At 37.8% G+C, this 24,486-nt stretch overlaps 1 non-coding gene across 1 annotated transcript; it reads left to right on the forward strand.

The window, feature by feature from the left end:
- Positions 1–300: 300 nt before the first annotated feature.
- Trnay-gua (transfer RNA tyrosine (anticodon GUA)) lies at positions 301–391 on the forward strand. Its single transcript is given in 2 exon segments — positions 301–337; positions 356–391. It is a non-coding gene; the product is annotated as a tRNA-Tyr (tRNA).
- The last annotated feature ends 24,095 nt before the right edge of the window (positions 392–24,486 follow it).

A 24,486-nucleotide genomic window follows, 5' to 3' on the forward strand; every position in this document is an offset into this window, starting at 1 on the left:
TCTAATCGCGAAATTGACAATGCCGAGTTTTTTGTGTTCAAAATATGCTCTGCTGCGGCGAAGAAAAGTTTTTGTGATAACGGTTTTTAAGATTCTAGAATTTTTTGTTTTTAGATTTTGACAATTTTTGTTGCTTTTAGCAAAATTCTTATCACTGCAATGTCATGGAAATATATTGACTTAAATTTAAATGAAATTGCATTTATTTTGCTGTGATGCTGTCATGCTCTATCTCTCTCTCTTCCTCCTTCTTTCTCTCTCTCTCATATATCATAGACTAAGTATTTCATTTAATTATCACCTTCGATAGCTCAGTTGGTAGAGCGGTGGACTGTAGTGTAAATCAAGAGTAGATATCCATAGGTCGCTGGTTCAAATCCGGCTCGAAGGAAATTTTATTTTACTCTTTATTTATATGGATTGCCACATAGCTACAACAAGGCTGCGGCAAATTTAAATTCTAGCTCGAAATATTCATAGAACTTAAATTAAACTCTTTCTATCATTGTTGTTCCCATCTCTTTTGGGATCTAGATCAACATATTAATTTTCTGGACTTTAATAAATTCCAAAATATGAAATACAAAAGAAGTTATGTTTCTTCTTCAACTTTATATAATAATATAAGGCGTTGTCCTTTACGGAAGTGTCAAAGCTTGGAGGTAAGGTAGGTGGAGGGGTTTACTGTCAGAAGCTTCAGACTTACGGACTATTGCAGTGCCTTCCAGGCCGAGGTTGTAGTCATTAAGGTAGTAGTAGATTTACTACTCCGGAATACAGCATCCTTCAGAGAAAAGATCATCCACTTAGATAACAGAGCAGCGATACTAGCCTTGAACTCATCAACAGTGCGTTTAGGGCTGGTCAAAGTGTGCTTAACCTCGCTCTCATTAGCATCGATTGTCTTTATGATAAGATTAGTATGGGTGCTAGGCCTCAGCGGAATCGCAAAAGACTGTAAAGCTGAGGAGCTAGCAAGAAAAGGCACCCAAGAACCGCTATCAGTAAAATGAGCACGTGCTCCGGTATCCTCTTGTGTTCTAATACTGGATAGCTGGGCTTTGCGGAAGCTTGGCCGTCGTTGGATTACCATCGGCACAAGCGCTGTAGCAAAGATCCTCAAACTCGATCGCAAGAGATCTAGTGTTATCTCTGTCCTCAGTAAGGCTAGCCTCTCCCTAGTTTTGGTGCTTTAAACAAGACATAGTTCTATTGGCATCCACACAGTAAGGTTAGGATTTCTACCAGACGCCATTTGCAGAAGCTGTATGGAAGAAGACGAGGTGGAAACAACTCAACACTTCCTTCTTGACAGTCCCGCTATTGGAAGGTCAAGACTTAAATACGTGGAAGCGTATATCTTCTTCTGTGTAAATTTATATTTTCGACTTTGCGTTTTTCTAATTTATAAGCTCGAACACAGGAGTTAGTCTTTTCTATGGCCTCACAAAGGACTATCCACGTGCGATCTTCGATCAGCCATCTAACCTAACCTAACTCGTCCTTCCGCGGAAGAAAATTTAATTCTCCAGAACAGCTGCAGAGATTATTTTTTCTTTTTGTAAAGTTATTTCGATAAATTTTTTAATATAAGGTAAATTATCAAAGTTTGGTTGGGTTAGTTTAGGTTAGCCCGACAGCTTAATCGATTGACGAATTGTTTTGTCAATACCACAAATTTACTGAGGCGGTTATATCAATCCCTGCAACTTCGCAGGATTCGCCAAAGCTGCGTCTACGGAGATATTTCAATCTCAGTCTGGCAAATGCTGAGCATTAGAGAAGGAAGTGACAAGATGAGTCGACCTCGCTTCCTCCATGCAGCTTAGGTAACGAGCGTCCCACAGAATATTTAGCCATACTGCGTGTAAATCTACTGGAGTCCAATCAGAGCATCTGTAATTGTGGAGAGGTCGACCTTGCTAAGAACCTGCTGTTCGCATTACTTCTTACAATTCCCTCAAGGCTAGAGGGATCTCGCAGTGACACAAATTCTAGTTGTTGACCAGCGCTTGCTGAGCTCACTGAAGGTCGAAAGATCCAACGCTAAAACGCAAGCAGAGAACCGATACCGCTTGTCAAAGTCATCGAGTTAGAAACAGGTTAAGAGGCAACAGCACTGGCGCCTGCAGTGTGAGCTAGGCTGTTCTAAAGACACTAATCAGCCGACTTATACCCAAATAGTTCGACATTGTCCGCTATGATGACGAAATGTCAAAAAATTTTAAGTGTCAATACTGACTCAGACTACAAAGTCACATTGGAGCTCTTTTGAAAAAATATATATAGATCTTTTTTCCTTCATCGGACTCTAAATCAGTTAGTAAACACCGAAAATGAAATCAGATGGAGATTTAACTGAGACGTTTGTGAAATACATCGAAGGGAAATGGTTTGGTGCTGACATAAGAAGTTCTGATTCTTGGAAAGCATTTATTTACTTAGCAGGTGGTATAAATAAATAAATAGAGAGAGAATTTGGAAGAAAAGATGGTCAATAGTTTTGTACGGCAAAGAACAGAATGGTATTTACGTGATCACTTCACTCTTCACTTTCATTGCTAAAAGCCGCGTCCAATTAGAGTGATGCAACTAAGCCTAATGCAACAATTGTACGCGTGTGCGCCCAAACAAACGCTGTAGCAGCGGCAATGCACGCAATAATAACGGCACAGTGATGAAATAAAAGCAAGATTTTCGTTTATGAATGCACACACTTATTGCCTCACGTACATGAATGCCCATGTATTGGTTGCGTGCCACTGATTGCCCACAAAGGTCAACAGCGATGAGTGTTTATATTTTCGCGCGCATTTGTTTGTGTGTTAGTGTGCGTGCAATTGTGTGCAATGGTCTGTGATGGCGAAACTCTTGCCACTGTGGCGTTTGACGCCTTCGCAGCCGCTTGAAAGCCAGCATAAATGCCACATGCAACTGGACTTCACTGCACAGAAGTGTGTAGGTGTGTCTGTGCAATAGGAGAGTTGCGGATGTGTGCCGGTTTCTGTTTACAAATACAATTGCAGTCAACAACAATAACCGCTTGGCGCAAACAAACACTTCGCTCGTCATAACAATAAAGCGACCAGCTAGCACAACAACAGCATCAACAATGCCGGTAGTGGGTAGTGGCTGTGCTTTGTTGCATTTATATACTAATGTTTGCGTTTTATTCTGGAAACGGAAGCGGCAAGCGGCACGTCAAGTGAAATGCCAAATTGCTGTGGGCACTCGCCGCCACAAGCCGTTGCCGCCTTGCCTCCTTTGTCCGCTATCTGCTATTTATTTATCGCGATTCATATCTGCTTGGGAGGCGTGGAGCGCGTTTGAGTGAGCGATAAACCTGTAATGGAGTGTTGATTCAAGGGTCATTGAAGTTGCAACAAATTAAAGCTCAATTGTGTGTGAATTAAATTGTTGGCAATTGTTGAACACAATGCGAGTTGAAGCCATGATTTTAAGTTCTCATTTTATTGTCTTTTTTATTGAATATGTTCTTTTTAATGCCTGTACTTCAATGTGGTACCACCAGAAGACGTTGAGTGTAAGTAAGTGTAACGAAAGCTAATAGTAGCTGTAAAGTTGGGCAGAAATAAGGAATAAGAGTAACGAAGCATGTTGAGTAACTTTACTTGTTGTTCTTTCTTAAAGATCTAGACCAATCTAGAGTCCTGAAAGATAAGCGTAACTTTTAAAATTTATTTGAGTTTTCTTCCAGGTTTAATTCCAAATCTATTTAAAACTGTTAAACAAATTTATAATTCCTCTTCCGCATGAAGAGGTGGTTACTGGGTCAATCTCAAAATTTCTCTTTTCGAGAAAATCGCGGCAGGCGACAATGGTTCTTAGAATACATGCTATCTGAAACAAAATTAGAAAAGCAAACTTAAGATACATAAGATTTGCTTGGCAAGAAGGCATCAACTGCTCGAAAAATGGCAAACTTGTACAAAAGTTAAATTTTTTAATAAAAAATTAGCAGTCAGTTATATATAAAGGGTGATCTCAGATGGTCCATCCGTTGAATCTAATTTTCGACTGGTAACTGGCGAATGACACATGTGATGTTGTGCTCCAAGGTCTGAATCGAAACGGGATTGTCTGCACAGGCTTTAGACCTTACATATCCCAACAGGAAAAAATTTAACGGTGTGATATCACACGGTCTTGGTGACCAATCGACCGACCCTAAATGTGAAATTATCTTCTCACCAAAGAGTTCTCTCAATAAATCCGTTGATTGATGCGATATGTGTGAAGTGGCGCAGTCTTGTTGAAACCAAATGTCGCCGAGATCACGAGTTTCAATTTCAGTTATTAAATAGTCGTTTATCATGGCGCGATAACGGTTGCCATTGCCAGTAACGTATCTCACCGATAGCATTTTTTGAAGAAATATCAACAGATGATTACACCAGCCCACAAACCATACCAAACCGTTGTTTTTTCGAGATAAAATGGCAGCTCTTAAATATTTTCAGGGTGCTCTTTGACCCAAATGCGGCAATTTTGCCTGTTTACATACCCATTAAACCAGAAATGGGCCTCATCGCTGAACAAAATTTGGCTCGAAAACGTCGGATCTTCTTGGAACCTTTTAAGAGCCCATAGAGAAAATTTGAGGACATCAGTCCGAGTTCCTGAGAACGGCGCCGAATCAACTCTCCACGGTCTTCATGTACATGATGGTGTTGCGAATGGTACGCTCAGTAGGCCGATTGTCTTGACCATAAGTTAAGTAAAGTGCGCGAAATATATGTATTCTTTACAGAGCGTCAATTTTCGTAATAAAGTTGAACGATTTGTAAACGTTGCTCATGCGTAAGGCTTTCCATGAGGAAATAGCAAACAATACATAACAGAAATAACTTAACAGCTTGAATATTGATAAAATTACCTCTTCATGGATCACCCGTTAAAAATAGGTTTACAGTAATAAAAAAAATCAAAGATGATTTCTGCTAGAATGCTTTCGCAGAAACTAACGCTGCAGTCATCTGCTTGGAGGGCAACTCTTAGCAGCCTTTTATGGACATCAAGTGATAATTCCTTGGTTACGTCGCATATAACAATCTACCAACCAGACTACAACTCAACTAACTTCAGACATACACTGAATACCACTTAGAATCGCTCAAGATATACCAAATATATGCCCTAAGTGCAATGAGTACCCACAAGAATCTAACAACCTGCTGAATGCTGCTAAAGTAATAGCCAGTATGATGTCCATTGACATCCAGGGTGACGAATGCGAACGAGTATAAAAGTTATGAGAGCCATCTATAGGAGCCAAAAGAGAAGAGAGAGTCAAAACAATATGGCAGCAGCGGTGGCAAACCTCACTCAAAGGACGAAGGTGCTAAAGACTGATACCGGCCATCCATTCCAAGATCGACTGACGACATGGGGACCTAGATTTCCTCCTAACCCTCCAAATTTTCTAACGTGTTCAAAGGTCTTTGAAGACTCTGAGCATGTATTCTTTTATTTCCCTCGCTTCTTAAGTATAAGGGAAAATCTTAAAGCTACACTCGGTGGTAGTTTGTGGAAAATTTGACAACACTTATGTGTCAGTTCACTGAGAACTGGAAAGCTGTCAGCCAAACGGCAGCCTCAATCATGACAAAAGTAAGACATATAGAGCAGAGTAGGCGTCCGTCAGTCCGTGCCATATAGGAGACTTAAATGTCTTATCACTCCCACGAAGTTACACTTAATCAGGTGGTTCCGTGGAAGAGTCTCTCTGTATGGTCCGACCCCGTCAAAACAACACGTTTCCAAGGTCTCCGGTTAGATGTTTTCGGTGAAAACTAACTTACGACTTATTAGCCAAAGAGGATCTACATCAGGCCTGTCCAACATACGGCCCCCGGGCCACCATCCGGCCCGCATAGGCCCTTCATCCGGCCCGCCATCTCTTATAGCCTTTGGGCATCCCAGTTGTATAGGCCTGAAACACGTGATGGATAAAGTAGTGCAGACAGTTAATTTTATACGCGCAAGAGGGCTTAACCACAGACAGTTCCAGGCTTTTCTGGCTGATGTCGGTTCAGATCACGAAGACATTGTATATTTCAGTCGCGTTCGCTGGCTCAGCAGAGCAGCCACACTAAAACGATTCTATTCCCTGCTGGACGACTTAAAGATTTTTCTTGGCAACAAAGACCAAGAAATTACTTTCCTTACTGATGAGGAGTGGTTGGCTGATCTGGCTTTCCTGGTTGATATAACTAAACAAAAGCAGTTGATTCATTGGGAGACCTTATCTACAAAAAAGCAAGATACCCTGGATTTTGACAAGTACGTGTTGATGTTACAAAGATTAAGGAACGTGTTTGACGACAGATTCGCAGACTTCAAATCACAAACTCCCTGCATGAAAGTACATATTTCAAAATCCTTTTGATGTTGAAATTGAAGGCGCTGCGCAGAGTTTACAGCTGGAGTTAATAGAATTGCAAAGCAGCTCTCATCTAAAAACAGCATATAATAATTGTCTTCCAAACTTAATTGAATTTTACAAAAAGTATATTACACCCAGTCAATACACAAACCTTACTAAGCTAACTATTCAACATATTTCTTTATTTGGTTGTACATATGTTTGCGAGCAGCTGTTTTCTCGCATGAAATTTAACAAATCAAAAACCAGATCATCTTTATTAGATAGTTATCTTAAAGGCATTTTGCGCATAGCCACTTCTAAAACTCCAGCTCACATAGATGCGCTGTGCAAACAGAAAAAATTTCAGACATCTCATTAATTAGATTTTAAGAATAAGAATATCTTTATATGCTAAGGCCATAATTACATTAATAATAATATATTAAGATTTATGTGATGTTGCTTATTATAAATAAATAAATATACCAAAACTGAAGGTCATTTTATTTCTTTTTTTTGGCCCGCTACGGTTATGAAAATGCTAAACCTGGCCCTTCACAAAATTATGTTGGACGGGCCTGATCTACATAGATAATTGCTTCAGCATCAACACCAACAAAACCAATATATGTATAGTACGAGTACAATAGAAGTATAAAGTAAAGGAAAGCTTAAGGGGATATTCTAGTCTAGAAATGCTATTTAACGGCATTTTTTTAAAGTCCAATAAAAAAAAAAACTAAGAACATTTTTATTATCCAATTTTTTATCAGATACTAGAGGACCCGTCCACGCTTCACTGTGGCTGATACATAGATAATACTACTATTACCATCTATATGATTTCTATTAGTTGGATAATAACTATTTGTTAATGCGATATAGCATTTTTGTGAAGAAATTTGTGTTAGTAAAGCATTTCGGTTGTTAATAAAGCATTGCTTTTGGATGGAAAATACTGTTGAATTTGGGCTCAGGGAGATCCACCGTTGAAAAGATATTTTCTAAGCTGGAAACAGGCGAATTGAGCACCGAGGACAAAGATGCTCTAAAGATTCGAAAGCAATGTACAAAGTGGGTGCCGCACAAGTTCATAATCCAATGAAAACAACGAATAACTGATTCTGAGAAGTATTTGAGCGCTCTTTAATCGTAATAAAACCGAATTTTTGCGTCGGTGTGTGTCGACTGTCATTCTAGTGAACTGCATATGATGAACCGGTTCTTAGGCGTGGAAAGACGAAAAAGTCGGATGGAAAGGTTATGACATCAGTCTTTTCGAATGCATGTTTTATAATACATACTCAAGGACTGATTACTGAGCCAGTTATAATCCATTGAACTGCGTATTTAGTTCCAGTTCCTTTCTACTATTACAAATACATACTTAGAAATTGTATTATTTTTGAAGAAGAATCTGTATAAAATTGTAGGCATATATTCAAATGATTCCTGCAAATATGAGTTTTGAACAAATGCTTATGATTTGAAATATAATTTTAGTATATATGAGTTGTATTAAATGTTGACATAAAGAGATAAAAGGTATCCTACGTCATTACCCTGGTTCTAAGCTACCCCCCACCAATTTTCAGCCAAATCGGTTTAGCTCTTCTTCAGTTATAAATGGTGTAACTAACAACAACTTTCTTTTATATACATACATATATAGATATATAGAAGTGAGGTTTTTTTATTGTTTTTTTTTTTTTTTTTTTGAAGAAATGAAATATTCAAATTTTTAAAAAATGCGTATTATTTGATATATATGTATATATAAATATAATTTTTGTATTTATGAGTTGTAATAATGGTAATGGTTCAGGAGGCGGTTCAAATTCCGGCAATTTTACTTTCCCGTTAGCGCAACACATTCCAGCCGTTTCACCCGAGAATTTAGCCGCTTCACAATGTGGGCATATAACATCCATCATTCCAGTATATCCATGTACATTATAGTCAATTAAAGGGTTGTAATCAAATGCAGTAAGGAACATATCTTCCAAAACACGACGTCGTATTCGCGTAGGTCTTGCTGGATTTCTTGCATGATGAGCTTCTTCAAATCTATTTCGTGGACGTCGCACTGCACTTTGTGATACTCTTTGTGACAACACGCCCCGAGCATTTCGAGTACGTCGACCTGTGTTTGATTTTGGACGTGCCGGCATTTTCTTTAAAATAATTTCTTATATGATCACTTCGTTTGAAACACACATAAAGTTTTCACTGAATAATTTTCAATAATTATTCTTTTAAATAGCCGGAATAAAAAAGCAAGCGACCGAAATTGAACGATTAAAATAATTTACAAATCAAAATATTGAAAAACAAAACAATAAAGAATTGTATGAAAAGTCACTTTTTGGAAATTTCCAATTTTTCGACTTTTCCTTATGAAAAGTATATGGTTTTTTTTATGTCTCACCCTTTCCAGATCCACAGCGAACAACTTCTGATTTCATGACATACTATGTATATACATACAAAATAAAACGTTTGTATGGGAAAAAGAAAAGGGCTGTTTTTAGGGGTTTTCCGGTAACTTTCGTAATTTTTTCTTACATAAGAACCTTCTCCTAATAATAACAAATACAACAAAAAAAAATCAGCCAAATCGGTTCAGCCGTTTATGAGTGATGAAATTACAAAGAAAGTGGCATTGATTTATATATATATATATAAGTAGAAGATTTATTGATATTTTAAGAATACAAAACAAAATAAAAAAAAAATTTTTGCGATAATTTGATTAATTGCGGCGTGGTGGCGTGGCGGGGGTTGAAAATAAGGGTGCGCCCTTCCTGACACGATTCCAACACTTTGGGTGATCAGAAAAAAAAAATTAAATTTTTAATCAGTACAAATGCCGCTATCGTCTGAACTAGGATAAATAAAAAAAAAACATTTTTTCAGTAAATGGCGACTATTTGAATTTTTTGTCCGTTTTTTTTTTGGTAAAGATCAAAATTTTTTAAAAATAGTAAAAATCAAAATTTTTTAATAATCCTAGTTCCAACCATAGAGAGATATATAGAGAAGGTCCACAACATTTTCAAGTTAATTGGTTCATTAGAAGACTTTTGGGTTAAGTTACGCAGACTAGCTGTCATGCCATCCATAGACCAACTATCTTTGTGATGTCAGATGGAGGTATTAATATGAGCTGAAGTTTACGTCGTGAAGGTTGTCAACGCCCTTTGCGAAGCTTAGTAGCGACTAGATATCTAATTCTGATACCTTTAAAAGTCTTTTGAAGCTTTAAGGCGAGTTGGTGATACGACACGGACATAGTTTATCAGAGGAGGTGTTCTGTTGCCTCTCCAATGGCTTCTTGGCATTGCCTTCAGTCTAAATACTTTAAACATTTGCTGTGATGATATAAAGCTATGCATTCTAATACCAGTGAATAATTAATTACCCGAAATTAAAAATTCCATTGAATTTCATAAATAAATACCATTACTTTTATTTTATTAAGAAGCATTGCCTCATCAAAAGTGAGTGGCCTCCTGGAAAGAGCGCACGAACTCACTGCAACTGCAACATCAGTGCTTATGTCACGTGAAGCGCAAGTCAGCAATGTCGCAATGTCGTTCAGAATGATTACATTTTTACTAATTAATTTCACTTTTTTCACTCGCAACAAGATTGCTTCATCCGGGAACCTGCTCAGCTGGCGACCCTTCTGCGCCGGAATTCGCGTATTATGAGCACTTTCGTAGTTAATGAAAACTTTCGTTTAATGACTTCCTTTATGAACTGCGCAACAGCGGCAGCGGCAGCCAACAGCAGTCAACTTAATCGTATTTGCCGGTGGCAAAAGCGCCAGAAAGTATGCAAGCCATAACTGCACGGCAGCTAACTAATTTCACTACATACAAATAATGACGAGTAAAAGTTGTGCGGCAAGTGAAAAAAGCGAAAAATGAGGCACAATGAAATTTGTTACAAAGTGCCAGATCTTAAGTAATGCAGCAATTAGCCACGCCGCGTGCCGCATGCCGAATGCCACGCAGACGGTGCGCTGCCGCAATGTAGCGGCATGCGGCGAGTAATTGCTTTTCGCTGCAATTTCGGCTTGATAAAGTTGCCGCTATTTAATAACGGTATTTTGCTATTTGCATATTTCGAGGTCACTTTGACAAATTTGCCACGCAATTGCACTTGCAAATTCAATTATCATTGCAAAAACGCAAATCTGCGAGTTTTAGTTATGCAAAACAAAGTTTCGGTTATTTTCGGTTATTTTTTCAATAGCCAGCTTAGCTAATTGTTGTTAGAAAGCTTGTGCGAACTGGTTGCCGGCCATTATTTTAATATGTATTTACTCAATTTGCGAAATTTAATCTTGCTCTTGCTCTCCTGTATGCAGCTATAACGGTAAAAGTGTCTATGTGCTCACTTATGTGTCAACCTGCTTTGCATAGCGCTGCACACATCCCTTTGTGCGGTATTCAAATTCAAAGTAAGCCACACATTTACAAGCGCAGCCGCACACCGGCACACTTGCAGTCTCGGCTAGTGATAAAGCTTCCAGTAAAGTGGCATAAAAAGCGTTGCGTCGACTATGCGCACCTATTAAGCGAATTTAAAGGCCATTGTGCAAAACAGGGTGTGTCAGTTGGGTTGAACTTTTCTATATGTGCTAGTGAATTTAGATCATTAGTATTCAAATTTCATAATATCTTTCGGAATTTCAATTTTATGAAATTGGGAATCATTATTTTTAAAACTGAGCACATAGAAAATCAAGAGCACTACTTTTTCTGAGTCATCGGTAATATAAAGCTTTCAAAAATGCCCTTATGAGAGGCCCATTCCTCAACGAAAATTCCCACTTGAAATATCTACAATGTTTTCTATATTTAATTTTGTCTCTAAGCTTCCCATATAGGGAGGTACTATCAACCGAACAAGTGGCAACCCTTATGATAAGGGTAAATCAATTAAATTAATTTGTAATATTTCAGTAATTGACCTTTTGTAATCAACTCTTTTCAAAACTAAATCTTCTTGAACTTTCGGAGACGATGCTCCATCTGTTCGTGTAGCACAACAATAGATCCCGCCCTTCCGTTCTAGAAGTTTCGATGTGAAAGATGCACTTCGCTCGCTGGTCGACCTATCTTTGAATAAGTCGATGAAATTATGGAAAAGATTAACCAGGACCGTCACATAAGCAGCCATGACATCGCCAAGGAACTTAACATTCATCACCAGACGGTTTTGAACCACTTCAAAAAGGCTGGCTTCAAAAATAAGCTCGATGTTTGGGTACCACATGAATTGTCTGTGAAAAATTTAATCGATTGAATTAACATCTGCGAAATGAAATCGAACCATTTCTGAAGAGAATGGCAAGAGAAGACGAAAAGTGGATCAAATACGACATTAGTGTGCGAAAAAGATCGTGTTCCAAGTGTGGTGAAGCTCAACCAATGGTCGCAAAGCCTCGAAAGGTTATGCTGACTGTTTGGTAGGATTGGAAAGCAATCATCCACTATAAGCAGCTCCAGCCTGAAACAAGCAATCGAAAAAAACGACCAGAACTGATCAACAGAAAGGGCTTCGTCTTCCATCAGAACAATGCTAGACCACATACATCCTTGTTGACTTGGCAAAAACTGGGAGAGCTTCGCTGGGAAATTTTGATGCATCTACCATCTAGTACTGAACTTGCAGCATCGGACTACCAATTGTTTCGGTCATTGCAGGATTCCCTTAATGGAGTAAAGTTGGCTTCAAAAGAAGCCTGTAAAATTTTACTTATCGCTGCTTTTCGCCGAGAAACAAGAAAAGTTTTACACTGATGGAATTATGTCTCGGAAAAATGGCAACAAGTGGTTGACAAAAATGGCAAATACAAGTATTTGGCTTATTAAAGTTCATTATAAATACAAAAAAAATACGAAAAGACTTTTTCGACTACCCAACTTTTTACCTTTTTCCAAATAAGAAAGTTCCAACGCATGCCACAAACAAAATTATAAAAAAGCTCCATAACTACAAATTGGCACACCCTTTAATTACATACTCTATTTGCGCTCACACAATCACACATATGTGACATTTTGCGGCGTCCACCGACCGAGCTGATAAACAGCAGCGCAAGTGATGCTCGTAGCGCGCTAACGGTACTATTTCGTGTTACCTCGAGCACTTTCCAGCAAACTACTAGAATAAAAATGCAAAATAAAGCACAAAGAGCTGCACCAAATCGTAACTGTATACCGTTTCCACAATTTTCACATATGCGCATGTGGGTGTGTGCGTTGAAGGTGTGTGTGCACTTTGAGCGTGTTTGTTGAGTTGAAAGTTGCGTTGCGCTGCCACCTGCCCGACCTTGTGCCTTGCGCTGCATAAAAGAGTTTATGATTATATTGTCGGTGCTAATGTGCGGCGATTTTTTGTGCCACTCTTTGGTTGGCAGTAAAAAAAAAAGTTACATCGTTTTTTACTGTTACGCATATTTGGTAAACTATTTCGTATGAAACTGCGAAGAGCTTAAAGCGCTTTAAAGTTCGAAGGAAAACTGTGCAATAGAATGCTTGGAATTATTGCATTATTTACCGTAATTTGTTTGACTTCACCGTACGTAGTTACAATGTAGCAGCATCATTACATACATTGTGGTGCAAAATTATAAGCCCAGTGAGATATTTAACTTAAGGGGTGACTACCATAAAATGGTGAAAGCTCTTTTAATAAAATATAAGCCCTGAAAACTTTAGTATTCTACAAATATTTTCATTAGTAATTCGTGCAGTTATTTCGTTTGGAAAAATCTAGTCAGAATCTGTTATACAAGATCAAGGTTCGTGTGTTTGCTCACCATATATGAGTCACCAGCAATTTTCTCAATTTTCGATGAGATCCAAAGAACTCTGAAATTTCTGATATTTTACCTATTCGAAAACCATTTCATGAGTAATTTTAATTAAATTCTAAATATGGGTGTTTATAATAAACTTAAGTAAAATAATAAATAATATATGAAGTTATTGGCCTTATAAATTACTAAACGCCTTTATTTATACAAGTATAGTATATCTCCAAATTCAATAAGAACTTTTTTAGAATAATTTTTAATTCATTCAGCCTACTGACAAATACCTTCAAGATGGCATATTTTCTGAAGCACAATACCAGTAACCTTACGTAAGGAAATTTAAATTATTTAGGTTCCTCCGGATATTCTGGATCAACTTTCCTGTTCCACGTTATTTTTACCCTGAACAGGGTATATTAAATTTGGCATGCATTTGGTAACACAGACAAAATAAATTTGACGTCGGATCATTCGTTTGTGAGACCATTTTGAGTGAAGAAACTTTTGTTTTGAGAAAAAAGTGGAGAAAAGGGAATTTCGTGTCTTTACAAAATATTACTTTTTGAAGGGGAAAAACAGAGATTAAGCAAAAACTTGACTTGATGACGAGTTTCCGAACACTGCCACAGGAAAATCAATTGGCATGCTAAGTTTAGACTTAGTGAAATGAGCAAAAAGTACCGTGAAAGCAGTGGATGCCCAAAAGATTCGGAGCAGCGTTTGAAGATGTTCAAGTGTAATAAACCCAAGTTTTTGCTTCGATATATGGATGAAGCATGGCTCCATCATTTCACTCCAAAGTCCATCGACAGACATTCGGTCATCTCAGTGGACTGCGCACATGAACCCGCTCTATTCCTTCATTATTCGGTGATTTTGCCTTCAAATGGATGGTCCTTCATTTTTTAAGGTAGTCAATCATTCCATCAAGTTCTTGTCTGTGAACTTTGGTATTTGTGAAACGGAACATAATGTGTTTTCTTGTTTTCATAATTTTGTAGAGTACCATAGTTACCTACATGAGTGTTGTAAATAGAAAAATTTTAAGAAATTTGTTACGGCAAACTTAAAATGTCTGAAGTCATCGATCATATAATTGTGTACTGTATATGAAGTATAACAATACAGTTTCGTGTTTTGAAGTAGAAAGATACTTTCATTGCCAAAACAATTTTTTCACATAACATAAGTTGTTATGTCTTTGATTTTTTCAATCCAACGTATAGCAAAAATGAGCTATTAAACTGAACATACTGGCTCCAAAAACAAAATGAAGCTAATAACTCTTGCTTGAGGCCATAAAAATTCCCAAAATGTCTGCACGCCGCTCGTTTTGTTCCAAAGCTCTTACAAAAGTTAATATATGTATATATTTATTTACACTTACACTTAGATCAACCCTAATATTTAATATTTCCAAAATTCGTAAAATATTGTTTATTTTTTCACCCCTCTAGTAATGAAATGGGTTTAGGGTATTGCTACCAATAAGTTCACCATTTCGTTAACTCCTTGTACACGACAAAACTCTCTCGAGGGCGAAAGGTAACACCATACTGGTTGGCATAGCAATTTTCACCGTAAAAGTGAAGACCGCTTTCAGATTCATGCTCAATCCACTGCACTTGATGAACCGAGAAAGCTTTTTAACTTTGTAGATAAAGTGTTCTTGACAAGAAAGGTGTTTACAAACTCCAGAGAATCACAAATAAGCAAGTATCTTTGGCTACACATTCGCTGGAAATGACAAATAGCTTTCAAATATGACCCACAGTGAATTGTTCCTTATCCGACCGATTTGAATTCTCTATTTCTTGGACACCGCCGGGCATAAGAGATCATTCTGTAAATTAATCCAGCATTGGCTATGCTTGCTTTAGATCAGCAAAACCGTTTATTTCACAACTTCCAAACAACTGAGTGATACTGATGAAAACCTAATAGCAACAGATAACATTCAGTGCTAAGGACTTTTTTGGCACAACTTTAAAAGGTAGCATTTATAAAATAAAATAATTATCAAATTGACTTTAACGAGCAACCTCGTGAACGTTGTGAATGGCCGATTAGGTTATATCACTAAGCACCTTAAGGTGAACGGGTACGATGAGGGGCTTGCAAAGCATAATTTTAGTTCTTCGAAGGGCGAAAGTACTGCCTTATTATGCGAAGAAAGTGCTGAAATAGTCAAATTCTTGCATTTCTATTACACAAAAAACATAGAAAAGAGAAAAATATAATTTTGCCACGCGCTCCCACAGCAGCAAGCAGGCAGCAACTCGTTGCAAACACACATGCGAACCGCATATGAACACAAAAGCAAAACAAACAGTCAAAATTGTGGGAATTTGGTAGGTAAATAAACGAAAGCGACCGCAACAAAGCGTTTAACAAACGTGAAAGGAATCCTTTAATGAAATCTATTCGCGCTTCACTCACGCACGCCGCCACACCGCCACGCTCTGCGACTCTGTAACTCTTTGCATTATTGCGTTTATACTTTTCTTATTGTTTTTGTGTGTCTTATTTGCTTTTTGGTTTTCTTTTTGTAATCTGCTTTCGCTCGACTGTCGGAAAAACTTTGCAGCGGACTTAGCGGGTTTGACGCAGCACCGAACGGAGAGCAAAACTCAAATATTAGCAACGCGAGCTGTTGCGCTTAAACTTTCAAAAAGGAACAACAACAAATACAAGCAAAATGAAAAAGTTGCTATAAGTAGAAGAGTGAAGCGTGGCAGAGGTAATGCCACAAAGCAGCATGCGGGAGACAGCGAGTGAGCCCGTAACGGCGAAGCTGCTTGCGCGACTCCGCAACGGTGCATTTGGGAAATTTAAGTTTTGATGCCACTTTTGTTCGAAAGGAGCGGCCAAGGACTGCATTGGCAATGAGAGTTTGCACTTTTTAATATCCATGCGCAAAAATTAAATAACTGTAAACACCGCTGTAACCTTAAAGAGAGATAGTAACACCTAAAATGTGTTGTCTTCATTTTCATTTGCGTGAAAGGAGTGCAAAAGTGTAAATTATAATGATGAAGTTTTTAAAAAAATTATTTTTTAAATTTCAAAACCAAAATTTGTTACGAAAGTTACCTTATTACACTTAGCAAACATGCAAAGGCTTATAACTCCGTTTTCAATAAGTAATGACGTTACGTGCAGAAAGAGCAGGGGAATTGGCATGAGAGAGAGTCTGGAACACCTTCCATGCTTCTGCCCAGCATTATCTAGAAGTTGGGTTAGATATCTCGGAACTTCGGAGTTCGTGGGATGAAGTATGAAAATTAGTTATGTATGACAAATACTGTCGCTCAAATAAAACTGTACCTTGATCTGTTTTTAGTAAGGGCCACTATAACCTAACTGAGTTCTCTTTCCCTACAGCATCTTCATCAGATGTAAAATTTCTCACGAGAGGTATAGAAATCTGAAACTAAGTATAAAAGATGGAGAGTTCAAGACCTTAATCCTATTCAGGAACTTTCTTCCCTCCCGTGGAACCATTCCTGGAAACACTGAGTTCCGTTTCATTACAACAACTCCACCAGACCCACACATTCCTCACAGTAATAACGGCAGAGAAGAAAGCAGAGATAGCTTGAGGGCTCGCAGTGATTTAAAAACCAGAATTGGGCTCCTGAAAGGTGTATATAACCACCCAACTTCATACTCCAATCATTTCACTATACTTCGAAACCCTTGACAAATTTAATTTTTTTTTTTCAGAAGATTCCTAAAGAAGTCGCTTCTAACCTCTGTAGAGACTAACTACATCTTTTGTTTGAAATCGTTTTTGAAAAAAGTCCGTCGTGAAGTTTCTCCTCTTTCTCCTTCTCTTGTTTCTAAAATAGTGTCCGAAAGTTCCGCGCAACAATTCCGAGCAAAGCCGCATTGTGCGACAATATTTACAATTCGTTGTATTGTGTTGATGAAGCTACAGGCTGAAATAACCACATTCATTTCTACGCATGCTTGTGCCTTGCCCCGAGACCACATGCGACATGCAAATGCCCAAACAGAAAAACGACTTCAGTTGATGTTTCCACAACAGAGTTAAGAGAAATTTAAGCACAATGGCAATTGCGGCAAAGTTGCGAAAGTTGGACAGTTGCGGTTATGTAACCACATTCGCCACACTTCAAGCATTTCCGCTCAATTAGAGCGACAGCAGATAATGGCGAAAAGTTAAGTAATAAGGCTAAGCTGTTGGCTTTTTCCAGCCTAAGAAAGTTGCGAAACCGAAAGTGACTTTGCATGCAAAGCGTTGCTGCAACACGGCGCGCGCACCACAAATGCATTCGTATGTCTGTCCAAATATGCAAACAAAATAACACACAAACTTGCCGCCACATACTCTACGCATGTGTGTATTTGTGTGTGCTGTGCAGTTTCGAAAACTGCTGGGCCAACACTTTTACTTTGTTGCAACGCCGCCGCTGTGTGGGCAAGTTTGAATGCGAAGCATGTATATATTTTCCCTTCCATATAAATTGCATTTTGCAACAGTTTCCTGTAAGAACTGCAATTTCCGTTTCCGCTGGTTTGCCCTGCTTCCGTCTCATACTCGCCTGCTCTCAGCTGTCTTTCGCATTTCCAACAAGCGATTTGCATTATTTGCTCAGGCGTCTGTTGTCTTTCTGTTGTTGTTATTTTTGCCGCACTTCTGCGTGCGTGTATATGTGTGCGAATAAGCGTGTACTTCGCAACAATGTGCACAACGCAATCGGCCACCTACTCGTGAAAATTATCTGCTGCATTCCCTGCGTCCAAACGCACGTCAGACAGTCTCCGTTCGGACATGTTTCCCGCCAATATGTCAATTTCGGTTGGCATGCTGACTCTGCCTCAAGTGTGGCAAGTCGGTATACCTGCAAATTATTTCGTAAGTGCCTCTGCAGGTATGTGTGTGTGTGTGTGTGTGTGTGTGTAGAAGCATGTGGGTATGCTAGTGCAAGTGCTGTCTGTTTACTTTCAACTGTCCGGTGATCCGACAGCTTATCTGCAACTGCAAAGCTCCTCCTTCTTCCACCAAGTATGTGCATGTATGCATGTGTGGCAACTTAGCTTACTTTTTAACTTACTTTTTAGCGCAATTGTGCCAGCAAATGTGGCAATTTTTCATCTAACCTAATTCGTGTGTATATATTATATCAAATAACTTTCATTTGTCAAGCGAATTTATTTTATTTTTTTCAGAATTTTTTTGTATACAACTTTATTTATTTTGATAGCGTATGTGGAATTTAAAATGTCTTATTAAGGTGAGAATAAGGCACGTATGAAGCGGCTTTATTATGCCGTTTTGTGGAGGAAATTTTTAGGCTCTGTGCTTGTTCGACTAAAAACGTAACAAAATCTTCAATCGATTTGAGTTTTAATTTTATTTTAACTTGAATTTGATTTTCAAGAACAGACTTCAAATAAAAGGCTCCCAAATGTAGGCAACTCTTGCTGCAAAGAGTATTACTCCGATTTCTTACATTTTATATTGAATATCTGAGTTGCAAGTAGGAAAAAACAGAAATATTTGTTCAAACTATTTCACTTTGAAATCGATCACAGAGTATTAAACAAAATCTTTTTTTTATTTATATTATTTCAGCAGAGCCTCCGCTATTTGCAGATAGAGATGTTATATTTGTTCAAAATTAATATAAAGCTCCTCTTTTTTTCATTTCCTGGCGGGCATGGTAATAACTACGCCTCGGCTTTGTTTAAAAGGATCCTAGCTTTGTTAACTTCTCTGCCTTTTTGGTTGTCGAAAATATCCCTGTGACCGTGAACGCAAATTACGGACAAGACTAACTGATCTACCAGTATCTTGACTACGTTGAAATTAATTTGAGGCTAGCATTGCGGCCTGGCTGTCCGTGCATATGAATGTTTTCTGTATCCAGTCCATATACTCAATAGAACTTCATTGGCCTTCTCTATATTTAGCACTTCTGCTTGGTAGATGCTGGGGGAAGCGAGATGAAAGATTAGTGTCAAAACCATTGAAGTATACCTCGCCTGTACTCCGTTGTTCATTTTGCACCTAACGGTATACATAGAGATAGTCAACATCTTCTTCCTCTACTAAACTTGTTTTCCATTCACGTCTAAAGGCTAAACTCACGTGAAAGAAATCCAAATTTACGAGGTTTGATTTAATTAGAACTAGCTGGTTCAGTATGGCACTATGTCGTTTACCTTCCGGTTCCAAGCTCCAAATTCTTTTATTCTGATAGCAGAATTTGCTACTGCTTTCAGAGACGCGCATATCCTCATTTGATACAATTGCACATAAAGCTCCTTGGTCCGAAAGACTTCATAGCTCGGGTAACCCTTGTATAGGTTACTCTTTCTATTCCGTTCAATTAACTGATTATATTGTTTCTTTAATGCTTGCCACCAAAAACACTACTCTGAATCTGGGTACAACACTCATATCCTACAAGAGCATTTTACCAACGAAATCAGAACCTAGATAAGGTCAAATGGAATAAGATTCACATAGTAGGAGCACCTTTGACCACAGTCGTTTTTTATCCACAAATCAAACCTAAAGCTGCTCTCTCTTGACTGAATAACTTAAACTTATTTATGGTCAGCTCATAGATATTTTGCCGAAAATATTTTAAAATTTTACCTTATTTAAACTAAGTCTACAGTTTTCTCTTCTCGCAGAACCCGACAGTTTACGATTTGCTAACTAAAATGATTGTTGCAAGCATTTTTATAACTTTTAACTTTAAATTTTAACTGTTATATACAAACATACGGACAATTATTCACCCAACTTACATCTTGACTAAGAGGACAATGTCACAATTTTTACATTTTTTTCTGCAATGCTTTTTTGCTAAAACTTTCAAAATGTTGCATAATAGTGAGAATGCAAAAATATGAAAAGAGGCTTATAAAGGAGAGAGTGTATGAAATTCAGGTTGCCCGTTACTGAGGCAAAACGCATGCCAATCATGCCGACAGATAGACACAGTGCAGTGAGCGGGACGAGCGCGGTAGGTGCGCGGCAACTGTCGGAGTACTGCAGCGCTGTTGAGCTCGACAAGTTAGCGTTGAAGGGGCTTATCAGAGCAGTACTTATTCGAGGCTTTTTATCTGCTGCAAAGGACCTTTATATATCTCTATATATATAAATATGTGTCTGTGTCATATATTAATAGTTGTGTGTATGCATTTAGCGCAACTGCATGAGTTAGTTTGTGGAACGCCGTGGCGTATGAGTGACAAGTGCGGCACAAACTGGCGACTTATAGCTAGGCGTTGATGCTCTGCAGTGGCGTATGTCGGCTTAACGGCACAAAACCAACTATACAAATGACATTGATGTTAACACTTAACGAAATGAAATTCTTCTCGCCACTACTACTGACATTTCCATGTGACAGCTGCGTGTGAATTCACTGTGCAGCAGAATGGAAGTGGAAAGGCTTTCGTGCACTCGATTTTGTTATCAAAAAATGACACAATTTCAATGCAACAACTCGGGAAAGCTCACCGTACACGTTAAGGCAAATGCTAATAACTTTAAAATAAGAGTCTCTTATAGGAAGTTGAGTGTTTTTAACAGGATTATTATAACTTATATAATTTAATCGATGAACTTATAAAGTATAGCTTTATGTGTTCAAAAATATGCCTCTCAGTGAAAAGGTTAATCATATTATCATATTATTCTAATTCTTTTTTCATGTGTCTCCAAATTCAGTAATTAATTATATGCGCCTTTACATGAACAATAAAATAGCTCTCTTTATATTATTTTGGTTTCTCATCCTAATTTTTTCGATGTCTGCCTGTTTAAGCTTAGCAGAATTGTTGTTGTAAACTAACACGCACAAACTTTATTTAGAAAACATCGCCGCAGACATGTGTAAAATATGTCTGCAAACTTCCACCTTCGGGCAACCATAGCGTATGAGTAACCATATCGGCTTTGAGGAGGCGGACATGGCGTATGAGTAACCATATCACCAATCAGGAGGAGAGCATGGCGTATGAGTAACCATATCGCCTTTGCGGAGGCATGGCGTATGAGTAACCATATCACCATTCAGGAGGAGAACATGGTGTATAAGTAACCCTCTGGGTTTTGAGTAGAACACGGCGTATGAGCACCCGTGTCGCCTACATAATAAATATTTTTAACTTGATTCACAAACTTTTTCAGTTATTTTAAGCTCGAGTCCCAAAAATATTCGAGAAACGCCGTTTACCGTTATTTACAGGCATGTGTGCAAAAATAGAAACAGACTGCGGATATTTAACGAACTTCAGTGAATTCACATAAGAATTTCAACACAAATTTTTGCTTAAATTTTTTTGGTTGAAATTGAAACGATTTGCTAATTTAAAAGGAAATAATATTTTTGTTGTTTTTCAACCTTGACATAATATGAGTTTGTCGATACCTTGGTAAATGAACTGAAATCAAATTAAGTTATGATGAGAAAAAAATTGATTTAATTCAATGGTGTTTGGATGGTTTTCATGAGTTATAACATTAGAAACCAAGTGAGAGAAATTGAAATAAAACGAAATTGGCGATAAATAACTTAAATTTAATGGCTGCTTGCGGGCATTCCAATAAAATTCGTACGCACAGTAAACGCGTGAGAGAAATGTGTGTCAAATATGAACAATTACAGCAAATAACTGTAAGAGAAATTTGAAATTTAATAATATCATCTGTTATAACTACTTACACAGCTAAATATATAAGTTAAGTAAAGTATATTGCTTATTATGAATGTATGTATGTTCGAGCATAGTTGCTATATCGACAATTAGCCTCAAGCAAATCTTAAACAGCATCAAATGCATGCAACTTCTTTATGGATATAAACGAACAGCATTTAAAATTGCTTTTTTATAGTGAAATTTGTTGATTTGATTTCTCGGTATAAAATTTTACTGTCTAACTTGCGCGAAGTGATGATTATCAACGCATTAAAACTGTAAATTTGTTGGCAATCACTACTTTAATTCCAAGTAGAAGCGCTGGCATAGTTTTCAAACATACTGACACACAAACGAGTATATGCTGTTCCACATACATACATATGGGTGTATGTGAACCAAGCAGCAAAATTTCTTTATAATTTTCAGAACTATTTTTCTCAGAAAAGTTGAATGTAAGATAAATATAGGGTGATATTCACTTCCAGAATGGATTTTAAAAATACTTTTTTCTGATTCAAATACTTTGTATAAAATCAGATTCACGGTTAAAGCAATTTTATTCACAAGTTATACTCTCTTGAGAGCAAGCTTGTCTATAGGGTAGCCTAGGAATAAACGTTCAAAAAATAATACAATATAATTATAAATTGTAATTTATTTTAATTACTAATTAATCCTTTATCCATCACAGCTTCAAGTGCTGTGGCTTACTTGTTCAATTCAAACCAGTTTGCGTTCGACGAAGCAAAAGTTGTGCACAGCGCATTGTTTCAAAGTTCCATTATCGGCCAATTTATGAGCATATGCAAATTGAAATTATAAGCAAGCGCATATTAGAGCACGTACTTCTCGGCATCACACATACATATATGCAAAGTAAGTATGTACATATGTGTAGGTGCATGCAAGTGAAAAGCGTGAGTAAAACTTTGTCTTTACAAGGACTGGGCGTGTAATTATGCAGGAATTTCACGCGTTGGCAAAATTTAAAATTAATTTTTATGCAATTGTTGTTGTTGTTTGCTGTATTTACATTCACGCGTACAAAATGAAAATTGCTTGTTATCAAGATAGCTACCAAACGCGCTGACAATAGTAATTGGCGCCAATATTGGGGCAATTATTTTCTTTGGATTCGGAGATTTTTCAAATAAAAGCAATTTGGAGCTGGAAAAATTACAGTGATAGTTTCTGGAAAAGTTAATTGAATTTGGTGTCTTTACATTTAATAAAGAAATTTTAAATTAAATAGCTCAGACTAACCGGTTATATCACCAAAACTGGATTAATTATGTATTTTTATGGAAAAAAAATACTAAAATTGCCTTGCATTGAATTCTTACGTTCACATTTGCTTTCGAAACACATTCTCTTCGCCATTCACTGAAATGGTTTTAATTAATACTTTTATGGCGAGCGATGTGCCTTCAAGATAGCCACTTATGCGCCAGGCACCTTTCATAAAGCTCTTTGCTCTTCTTCACACGTCGCTTCATTTTTAATCCCACGCGCTTCATTTTTACACACGCACACGCCCATATATGTATATATGCACTCATAATTCCATTTTGCATTCATACACCACTGCATACACACACAATGCTCGCACTTTAAATGCTTTCACTCTTAATCTTCCGCTTTTCGACCAATTTTTCAATCACCCGAAATTCGCGAAAAAGAAGAAACACTTCGGTCAACTGCTTGATGCAATTGCTACTGCGCTCACACACGCACACACACGCTCGCACACAAGTTTATTAAGCAAGTAAGTAATGTAATAAAGCGCACTTTTGAGTTGTGAGTTGTTCGCTTGCTCTTGGCTTGCAGCAGCGCCGCGTTGTTGTTGAGCGTCGTGTTCGCATTTGATCGGCTGATTGCGCTTTTTATTTCTCTTAATGTCTCAGTTACAGTCACACACACACTTGCATTTAACGTGCATTTCATGTAAACCGATTCGTTCAGTTTACCGCTTTCAATTCGTAGGCACCGCAGAATCGAAGGTTTCAGCATTTGACTTGCTTTATTGCTTCACTTGCTGTGCGCCTTTCCTCTTCAAACGAAATTATCTACATAAAGTATGAGCCATTTACAGCATAAAGCAGCGAATTGCGAATATGTATTGAATGTAATTAAATTATTTGTGGCATCGTTGATTTCATTGAGAAGAAATCCAGTTATAACAGGATCGAAATTCACTATTTAAAATTTCACAAAAACATTACGGTGTTTTTGGGTCGAGGTACATGATTCATCTTAGGTCAAAAATTGACATTCCTCTCCGACCAACTATAAATATATAAGTTTTTTACAGCCAAGAGCAACCTTTCGCCCCAATATGACTAAATCAGTAGACCCTAGCGCCACCTAGTCGAGCAGTTTTTCGTACACCAGCTCTTCTTCGCTGCTACAACATATTCAGCATTTCAGGCAAACATTCCCGCCAGATCGGTTGGATGTCTGAATGTATGAAGGTATGCGCTACCAAGTTCTTAAGTCTTGACCTATCAAACGCGCGACAGCCAAGAAAGAAGTCTTGAGTTGTTTCCACCTCATCTTATTCCTAACAGCGTCTGCAGAA

This window comes from Bactrocera neohumeralis, chromosome 5, assembly GCF_024586455.1.
Source record: "Bactrocera neohumeralis isolate Rockhampton chromosome 5, APGP_CSIRO_Bneo_wtdbg2-racon-allhic-juicebox.fasta_v2, whole genome shotgun sequence".
NCBI classification, from domain to species: domain Eukaryota; kingdom Metazoa; phylum Arthropoda; class Insecta; order Diptera; family Tephritidae; genus Bactrocera; species Bactrocera neohumeralis.